This window comes from Myotis lucifugus, unplaced genomic scaffold (assembly GCF_000147115.1).
Source record: "Myotis lucifugus unplaced genomic scaffold, Myoluc2.0 scaffold_14, whole genome shotgun sequence".
Lineage (NCBI taxonomy): Eukaryota > Metazoa > Chordata > Mammalia > Chiroptera > Vespertilionidae > Myotis > Myotis lucifugus.
The window spans coordinates 13,081,982-13,092,372 of record NW_005871062.1 but is presented as its reverse complement, the minus strand read 5'-3'; positions in this window follow the sequence as shown (position 1 = coordinate 13,092,372).

Below are 10,391 nucleotides of genomic sequence, written 5' to 3'. Positions count from 1 at the left end.
GACTTGCTTCAATGGGGCTTTGGTGCTCACTGAGTCTGCCCCTTGAGTGTGTCACTTATGGGTGTGTAGACTTGTAATCTGGTATGGTCTGACACTGACCACTGGGTACACTGGCTCTTGGGTCTCCAGGGAGCTGCAAAGTCAGCCACTGCCTGGGGCCACCCAGCAGGAGCTACAGAGAGATCTACAGATTTTCCTCTTTGTATGAGGTTTGGAAGTGCCCAGATGAGGCCCAGCTATGAAGCAAGGCAGGCAGGTGCTGGTGCTGGGTCTTGGGCCTTTTATTGATAGGTTTGGGACTCCCTGACCCAGCTGCAACTTGTTTGATTTTAACCTAAGCAAGAACACGCCATTCATAGGCAAAAGCTGCTGCTACAGCTTGGGTGGGGTTGTTGTAAATTGGATGAGGCGGGGTCTTAGGGAATCACCGGGCGGAGCAAACAGAAATGGCTGCCAGTCAGCCCTGGGACCTGGGAGGTCCCAGCATAGGACAATGATCCCTGCAAGCACCTTCGTCTGGGAGGAAGCCACCCCGGAGTTCCTGCCTCGATGCCAGACAATACATTTCCTCCTCGAAAGTATCTGTGTCCTTCAAAGCCTCTCCCTGGTCGTGGAACTCAGAAGAAGTGGGAGGAAGCAGGACCTTGTAAGTTCAGTTCATGCACAGGCCTTTAAGAGGAACAGCTGGGTCTCCAGCAGCCTCTTTGTCACTGAACCTAGATCTGCACTGATTTTTACAGCCCGTAGTTATTGGGACTTCTCTTCCCAGCTCTGGGACCTGGCTGGGAGTCTGGTGTGGGGCTGAGACCCCTTGCTCCTCCGAGTGGCCTCTGCAGAGGTGATCTCCCTCCTGATTAAAAAAGTGGCACACATCGGTGCCAGGCTAGCCAGTTCTCCTGCCAGTCTCAGTGTGCTTTCTTCTTTACTTCTCATTGTAATACTTTCTTTCAGCCAGCTTTTCGGCAGTTCTGGATGATGGTTGTTCTGTATTTTAGTTGTATTTTGATGTGGTTGTGGGAAGCAGCGAGTATAGGCATTTACCTATGCCGCCATCTTAATGAAGGATCGATAGATATTATTTTTATTTTTATTGCTTAACATCTTGGAGATGGGATTTTAGAGATCCTGTCTAACCCATTTGTTTTACAAATGAGAAAACAAAGGCCTAGAGATGTTAGGTAACCTATATGAGGTCACGTAGCTAGTCCATGGAAGAGCTAAAGCAATTTACTTTAAGCCCAATGCGTTTTCTGGGGCACCACACAGCTCGTTTTGAGCACAGCAGAGGAAAGTGAAGAAAATGGGGGGAAGGGGGAGTCACTAGAGCCTTTGGGCTTCTAATAGTTAATGTTTTATTTACTGTTTTTCTCAATGCAGAGTTTACTATCTATTTCAGTGTGGAGGTTAAAGGCAGAAAATTAGATGAGTGGGATGAAAAGAGGAGTGGAATGTGAGTTAGCAGCCTGGGCTTACTTTGACCTTCACGTCTATGGGATTTGGGCAAGTCACAGCTGAGAGTTGTAGGTACTCCTGGGACCTGGGAGTCAACCTTGGAAGGCTGTCCACTTCCATTCAACAACTGCCTATTACCATGGAAAGATGAACAACCTTGTGCCTAAACAGTGGAGTCCTGCCCCAGCCTGCATTGCCTACTTCCCCATGCCTGAAATAACCATTTTGCATAGCCGTTCTTATTCCTTTTGCCTACTTCTCCATGTAACCTTTGTCCTACCCAATAAAAGCAACCAGCGTATGGGGGGGTTGCAGAGCAGATTTTTGTGGATGACCTGCTGCTCTCCCATGCTGCTGGCGTTATTGGAATAAATGCTCATATGTGATTCAATCCTGTTTCTACTTAATTGGCTTAAGTAGTGTCAGGTGGCCCAGACCTATTGGTTGCCAGGTTTCACTTGTTCCTGTCTCGTCCCAGATGAACAGATGTTTCTTCTCCAGTCTTGCCTTTAAGTCATTGAGTTGATTAGGATCTTTCTAGTTCAGTTTTCTGCTTAAGTTAACTAGATTCAGTTTCTATTGCTTATAACCTTGACTGGACCCTTCAGTCTGCAGATCAATGCTCTATCCACTGAGCCAAACCAGCGAGGGGGGAACTTAATTCTTTAGGAGCAAAGAAATGTAAGAAATAAAATGTGCATGAGGTCTCACAGCCAAGAATAACCTTGAATGGGGAAGGGCAGGCAGATGTCTGGAAGCAGGCACTCCTCTTTCTTCTTTCAGATCATGCTAGGCCAGCGGCCTGGAGCTCTGATGGAGATTCTGCTCAGAGCTTTAAGAAATGTGCTTCCCAGTTCCGTCACATTTGTGTTGCTTGTGTCCTCAGGTTATCCCATGTGTTCCTCTCCCATCCCAATGTCATTACTCCTCTGGGAGAATGAAGCATTAAACAGGAAAAACTATGCCCAGAGTGACCCTTCTAAAATGATACTGTGATTTCTTCAAGGTTGGCAAACCCTGTGAGAAACAAATTATATACTCCTTGATCATGTTGAAGGAGGATCTTTTATATAAATGCACACAAGGCAAGTGGTTCTCAAACTTTAGCATGATCCCTAGGGGGCTTGTTAGAAAGCAGATTTGAGGGCCCCATCCCTGGAATTTCTGATTCAGTTGGTCTAGGAAAAGTCCAAGAACCTGCATTTCTAACAGTGCTGATAACCTAGAGATCATACTTTGAGAACTATTGATCTAGGGTAATAATTTAAAAAGTAATTAATATGTTTATTGTTTATATTTTGGGGTACATGACCTTGAGACAAGGGAGGGGATTCAGTTAGGATTGTAGCTTCAAGGATGCAAAGAGAAAGAAAGGTCTAATCAACAGCTATTACCAAAACATTTTTTCAAGCATGTAAGTTGACAGGCATGAAAATGAAACTAGATTGATAAAGAAAAGTATTTTGTAAACTCCTATCTCCTTCTTTAACAAATAGAGGCAAGTCAGTGAACCTGATTGTGTAGTTTTGTTTTCTGATCATAAAGTTTTAAATGTGGGAGGTGTTGGTAAAACTGGAAGAAGGAGGGAAAAGGGGGGGGGGAAGGTGGTCTTTTTTACCCTTCTTGTCTAAGGGTAGTGTTAGGTCTGATCAAATAATTGAATCGGTATCCCCTCCCCTGGGAACTGATTTTTAGACCACTTCACAACCAATACTTGCTTTTGCTTAGACCACATTCCACTTGCTAAAACCATTACCTTTCCCCCCTGGACCCGTCCAGAGAATTCTCCACCCAGAGAATTCTCTGCTCAGAAAAAGCCTGACTAGAGTCCTTTAAAATCTCTGACTCCCTGTCCCTGGGTGCTGGTGCCATTTTGGGGTTCCCTCAACCCATCTGGTTTTCCAGATAACCTAATAAATTTATAATTCTTTACCACTTTTAGCTTTGTGCATACCTCCTTCGGTGACCCTAACAGGTAGGAAAACCGATTATGAGATGGGTGTCTCTTTCTAGGCTGAAGGCTTAGACGAGGGTGGTGTGGGGTAGGCCATAGATAGAGGGACTCCTGGCCTAGTTTCCTTTTAGTCTGGAAGCAGATAACCTTAGCAGCCTGCATAACCATACCCCAGTTACTTTTGCTTGAATGGTTAGAAGGAGAGAGAATCTGAGTTTATGCCTAATTTCCTGGAGATTCCATGTAGTGTGGGAAGAATCCAGTTCAGTTGTACTCTATAGAGCAGTGGTTCTCAACCTTCCTAATGCCGCGACCCTTTAATACAGTTCCTCATGTTGTGGTCACCCCCAACCATAAAATTATTTTCATTGCTACTTCATAACTGTAATTTTGCTACTGTAAACAACATGTAATTATATATGTGTTTTCCAATGGTCTTAGGCGACCCCTGGGAAAGGGTCGTTCAACCCCCAAAGGGGTTGTGACCCACAGGTTGAGAACCGCTGCTATAGAGGGATGGGGAAGGTAGCTGAAGGTGCTGATGAGTTTATCTAAAGGGTGGTTCCTTGTGATGGAGACCAAGTCCACAACCAAGAGCTGTAGTGTTGCCACCTGAACCAGAGGTAAAGTGGGTGCCCCAGTCCACCTTAGGGAAGACCCAAGGCAGCTCTAGTGAGAGCTGGGGTGGGCTCAGTTCAGGAAGGAGGTGACCAGTGCTCAGGGACAGCATTGCCTCAGCCAGGAGAAGACCTGTCACCTTCAGCACCAACGATCAGATGGGACTGGCTGTACCTAACTGGTCAGCAATCCATGGAGTAGCCAGACCAACCGTTCTGCTGATGAACAGGGGCCCAAAGGACAATTTATGAGAAAACCTAATCCCCACACCCCAAACCCCACAGGCCATATTCCTCTTTCACACACCTATGTGCTTTCTTGAAGAGGAGGGGCAGGGCACAGAACTTTGAAACATTGACATTTAGTTGAGTCTTTTAAGCAGAAACTGAGTTAGATTATTGATGTTAACTTCGATGACTAGATAGCACTAGTGTTTCACCCCCCCCCCCACCTCCTCCCACCTGCTACTACTACGCAATTACAGAGAAATAAAGACACTTTCTTTGTACAACAGAGAGTGGAATTGTTAGCCTGTGTAGGGGGAAAAAATCTAATAGTATCAGACATTTTTGCATACAAGGATTCAAAGAACATCTGTAGGAGTCTCTTTCCATCTCTAAGGTCTGTGTTATTTTTTATTGACTTTATTTTTAGGCAGGATTTTAAAAGTGGTGGTAAAGAAGATCACTAGCAGCTCATTATGCTTAGTGATATCCTAGCACACTGATCAATCCTCCCCTAAGGGCTCTGGCCTGCTGGGTCACATGCTATCCCATATGGTGGGAGGGGTTGGGCGATGTAATTGATGTCCTCTCCTGGTTGGGGAGGAGCCTTTTCTGAAAGAAAAAGTGCTGGACTAACACAGGTAAAAGATGTTTTCTAGAATGTAACTGTGGCTATAGGCCCTACTGTGATCATGATTCTACCTGATGTCTGAGAGGAAACAGTCTATGGGAAGTTATGAAGTGCCCAGTGTCATGTGTATGTGTGCTTCTGGAATTTGGTACCTGTGAGAGACTTAGTAAGCGAGTTTGAGGAACCAGGGTTCTCCACAGATGTGATATTACGTTATTTGAGTGCAAAGTCTCCTGTGTTAGGAAAATAGTTGACACAGGATGCCATTAGCTCAATTAAAGTGTCCACTAGGTCCTGGTCCCCCTTCTTCACTTGGTTGCCTAATTTATCCTTTATGACTAACTCAGGCAGCACTTCCTCCAGGAAGCCCTCCGAGTGCTGGAGTAAGGGCCTTTCCATGGCTCCCATAGTATTCCTACAAATATGATCACATAATTTATTATCTAAACTAGGACACACTGGAGATTAAAGTTATTAATACTGATTTTTAAAATCATGATAAAATAATAGGTATAACCTGAAATAGTCTCATGCAATGAGACATGTGGTCCTCCTATCTATGTAAGCCCCGCTATGATAATTACTTACTTGTCACCCTACTAGCTGGTGAACCATTTGATGATGGAGATTATTTTTATCCCAAATGCTCAACACAGTGCTTGATAAATGCTTTTTGATGTTGAACAAAGAAGCTCCCCCTAGTTCTTGGGGGCTGGCAGATTTACTCAGTCTGTTTAGAGGTAGAGGATTAATACATTCTTCAGGTACATTTGATCTATTCCCTTCCCCTATTTATTCTTGAATGTTGTACAGAATATATATATATATATATATATATATATATATATATATATATATATGGTCTTCCTTCTGTATCTTTTCAGTGTGGATGAGGCTAATTACATGATTCTACTTTGTGCAATCTGAACCACCAACAAAAGGAAATCAGGCTGCTTCTACTAGTGTTTAGATCCAGTAACTAACCCCTTCCTTTGGCTTTATTTGAAAATTCTTATTTCATGTACATCACACTATAAACCAACAGCCTAAACATAGTAATAGCTTAATTTATTTTGCTTTTTTATGGAAGGTTTGTATATAAATGCATTTCAAAATATAATCTTCTAAGCTCGCAGATATTCATAATCATTTAGAAATGATAAGAAAAGTTTCAAATACTTGTAATTATAGAAATTGTTACTTAAATTACAGGAAGCTTAGAACAGCTTTATTGCTGTTTAGTTTTGTTTGAATGCTCCTGAGTGTGCTATTGAGAGCTTTGATAAATCTAGAGGGCTGAAAGATGGAAATGGCCATAGTGTTTAAGTTATGTTTTGCTTTAAATCCATTTAATTAACTATTTTCCCAAACATGGTGTTCTTTTGTAAGGAATATTTAAAAAATCATTTTCTTCTGTGTTTTCCTCTGCAGAACCAAAAAAAAAAAATTTATCCCTGCATGCCTTTGTATTTTTCATTCTTTGGTTTTCTTCCAATGCATGTATATAATTATATGTTCATGTTGTCATGGTGATTCAGGGCTAGAATTGTGAGACTGTTGTAATCACTTGCCTGAGCCTGAAACCTGCTGTCCGGCCCAGCTAAATCAGCAATGTAATGATAGATGGTCAATGTATTCTTTGCTGTGAATTAAGCAGTTGTTAGGATATTTTAAAAAATATTTCTTTAACTGCTAGAATTTATTCAATATAAGGCCTCAATTTATATTACAGAATTAAAAATGTAGTTCTTTAGCTTCTTACATTTAAATTTCATTGTGAGCACCTTTTGTTTTTTAAATCATGTTAAGATGGCACTTTTTTCCTTAGCTGTTTTTTTCCCTCCTAAACATAGTTGCTTCAAAAGAGAAATATATATTTTTTAATTAATAAAAGTAAGACATTGACATTTAAAAATATTTAAAAAATACATAACTCCATAAAATAAAAGCTTTCTCCAGTTTAGCCTTCCTCCCAGACTTATAAATATCACAAGATAAACACCATTAATAGCTGTGAATATCTTTTCAATTTTTTTCTTTTTACCATAACCTGGGTCATACTTTGCATATGTCACCTGACTTTTTGTCACTCAATATTGTACTAACATCTTTTAATATCAGTTTATGTTGATTTGGTTTGTTTTTCAATGTCTGCCTAATATTCTATTGTATAGATGCAGTGTAATATCTTTGATAAGTCCTTTAGTGCCTGACCTTTATATTGTTTCCTATCTTTCCAATCACAAATTATAATAGGGTGGATGGTCATTGGTTACATACGTCTTTTTGGACTTCTTTGTGTTTTTGTGGAAAACATTCTTAGTCATCTTTACCTCTAAGCTCAATCATAATAATCCATCTGAATATGCCTATAGTGGGTTGAAGAGGCATATTCATCTAGAGCAGCGGTTCTCAACCTTCCTAATGCTGCGACCCTTTAATACAGTTCCTCATGTTGTGGTGACCCCCAACCATAAAATTATTTTCGTTGCTACTTCATAACTGTAATTTTGCTACTGTTATGAATCCTAATGTAAATATCTGATATGCAGGATGTATTTTCATTGTTACAAATTGAACATAATTAAAGCATAGTGATTAATCACAAAAACAGTATGTAATTATATATGTGTTTTCCGATGGTCTTAGGCAACCCCTGTGAAAGGGTTGTTCGACCCCCAAAGGGGTCGCGACCCACAGGTTGAGAAACGTTGATCTAGAGCCTCAATTGTAACCTTATTTGGAATAAGGGTCTTTAGAGAAGTAATTAAGTTAAGGATCGCAGGATGAGATCATCCTGGATTTATGGTGGACCAATGACTGGCATCTTTATAAGAGGAAGAAGAGGGAGCTTTGATACTCAGAGAGATGGAAAGGAGAGAAGGCCATGTGAAGACAGAGGCAGAAACACCAAGTATTGATGACAGTAATCAGGAGCTAGGAGAGAAGCATGAAACAGATTCTCCCTCACAACCTCCAGAAAGAACCAACCCTGTTGACTCCTGGCCTCCAGAACTCTAAGAGAATAAATATATGTTGTGTTAAGCTATTACCAAATTAGTGGTAATTTGTTGCAGCGGTCTTGGGAAACTAATTCAATGCCTTAGTCCAGTGATGGCAAACCTTTTGAGCTCAGTGTGTCAGCATTTGGAAAAACCTTAACTTAACTCTGGTGCCGTGTCACATATAGAAATTTTTTGATATTTGCAACCATAGTAAAACAAAGATTTATATTTTTGATATTTATTTTATATATTTAAATGCCATTTAACAAAGAAAAATCAACCAAAAAAATGAGTTCACATGTCACCTCTGACACATGTGTCATAGGTTCGTCATCACTGCTAGTCAGTTCTTCAAATCCTTCATTGGTTCCCCTATAATCATCACCAAGTCCCAAGGTCAGAGTGCCTCACCTCCCTCTCCCGCCTCTTTCTGTCCTTCCCCACCTGGCTCCTATACTCCAGCCTCCCTAAGCTATTTAAGGATTCTTGCCCATATGAAGATTATTTAAATTTTGTCAATGTCCTCTCTCTTGCAGACCACCCATGACTTCTACCCTTGAAGTAATCTTTGTGTCAACTGAACGTTGTGTCTTTCTGGAAGCCTGGGTACCTTTCCATTGTCTTTGATAAGTGTATGTGTACTCAGCATTCTCACTAGATTATGAGCTCCACCAGGCCTGTGTGTTCTCTATTTCCCTTATCTCCATGTGGCCTGTTGTGAATGTGGACCACTATTTGTATGCTGAAGCTACTATTAGTATTCCCATTTTACAGATTAGGAGACTGAGACACAGAGAGGTTGGGATACTTGCCCCAAACCACACACTGTTAAAGGTGGACCCATAATGTAAACTCACGCAGTCAGATTGGACCCAGGCTTTATATAAAAATTGTATTTTATTGATTTCAGAGACAAAGAGAGAGGGAGAGATAGAAACATCAATGATGAGAGAGAATCATTGATTGGCTGCCTCCTGCATGCCCCACACTGGGGATTGAGCCCACAACCTGGGCATGTGCCCTTGACTGGAATCAAACTTGGGGTCCTTCAGTCTGCAGGCCAATGCTCTATCCACTGAGACAAACCAGCTAGGGCTGGACCCATGCTTCTAACCACTAGGCTAGACTGTTAGCTAATGGGTACAAGATCAAGAAGACACATTCCTGGATCCAATGAAGAAAAGTCTGTGTCACCTTCAGATTCTGAACTTATGCTTAGATGCAGAAACAGGACACAGCTTTGGGTTGTTTTCCTTGGGAGTGAGTGGTTTTCTGTGTGTAAACGTGAGTGCATGTGAGATAGCTGTATTATAATAGGTGTGTGTGTGTGTGTGTGTGTGTGTGTGGACTGGCAAAGAGTGCAGCTGGACTCCCGTGGTTTTTATCTGCCCAGCACACCTTCTTTTCTTCTTTTGGTAGTAGCTTCCCCTTTGCTCTAAAGATTCTTCTTCACCTGCTCCAACCAGCTCAAGCTGTTCCTCCTGCTTATGTGGTCCTGTCAATCAGAGCATTTCTCTGGGATTCTTGTAACTCGAGTAAAACAGAGAAGCCCTTTCTTCCTTATCCTGCATAAGTGTATTTGGATTGGCACTTCAACTTAGAATTCCATGAAGACAGCCAAGCACTTTTCATGATTGACTAAACCCATGTTATGGAATAAAATTAGACGCAATTCACAATAGAATTAAGTTAAGCAAAACTTGTATGATGCATTACACTACAATAATTATGCTGGCTTTAATAGCCAATTATCTCCTCATTAAAGCATTAGGAGAAACACTTAAGTATTATTTGTCTTCTGGTCCAGGAGGAATTCCTTTCCTTGCACTAAACTCTGCGGGTTTTCCGTGAGGTCTACAGTGTGCTTGTGTCTCATGAGTCTATGCTAAGGTTGGCTACTTCCTGTCATCAGAGCACTTTGAACTAGTAATGGGCTGAAATATGCGCCACCCCCCCACCTCTCACCCTCTGCCGAGATAAAGGTCTTAATCTCTGGAACCTATAGATATTACTTTATTTGGAAAAAGGATCTCTGTACATGTGATTAAGTTAAGACTCTTGAGATGGGGAAATTACCCAGATTTAGCCAGGGGGTCCCTAAATGGCATCGTATGTATCTTTACAAGAGGGAAGCAGAGGGCGATTTTACACAGAAGACAAGGTCATGTGAGGACAGAGCAGAGAGAGATTTCAAGATGCTGGCCTTGAAGATGGGAGTCATGTGGCCACATGTCCAGGAAGGCTGGCAGTTATAAGAAGCTGGAAGAGACAAGGAAAGGTTCCTCCCCTAGAATCTCTGGAGGGAATGCAGCTTTGCCAACACCTGTTTTCAGTCTGGTGATATGATTTCAGACTTCTGGGCTCCTGAACTGAATGGCATTAATTTCTATTGTTTTAAGTCAAGTTTGTGGTAATTCGTTATAGCAGCCACAGGAAACTAGTACAGTACTATTTCCCGATACTTCCTGTTTACCTCAAATTCACTTGATTTCAAAATCTCTATCAGT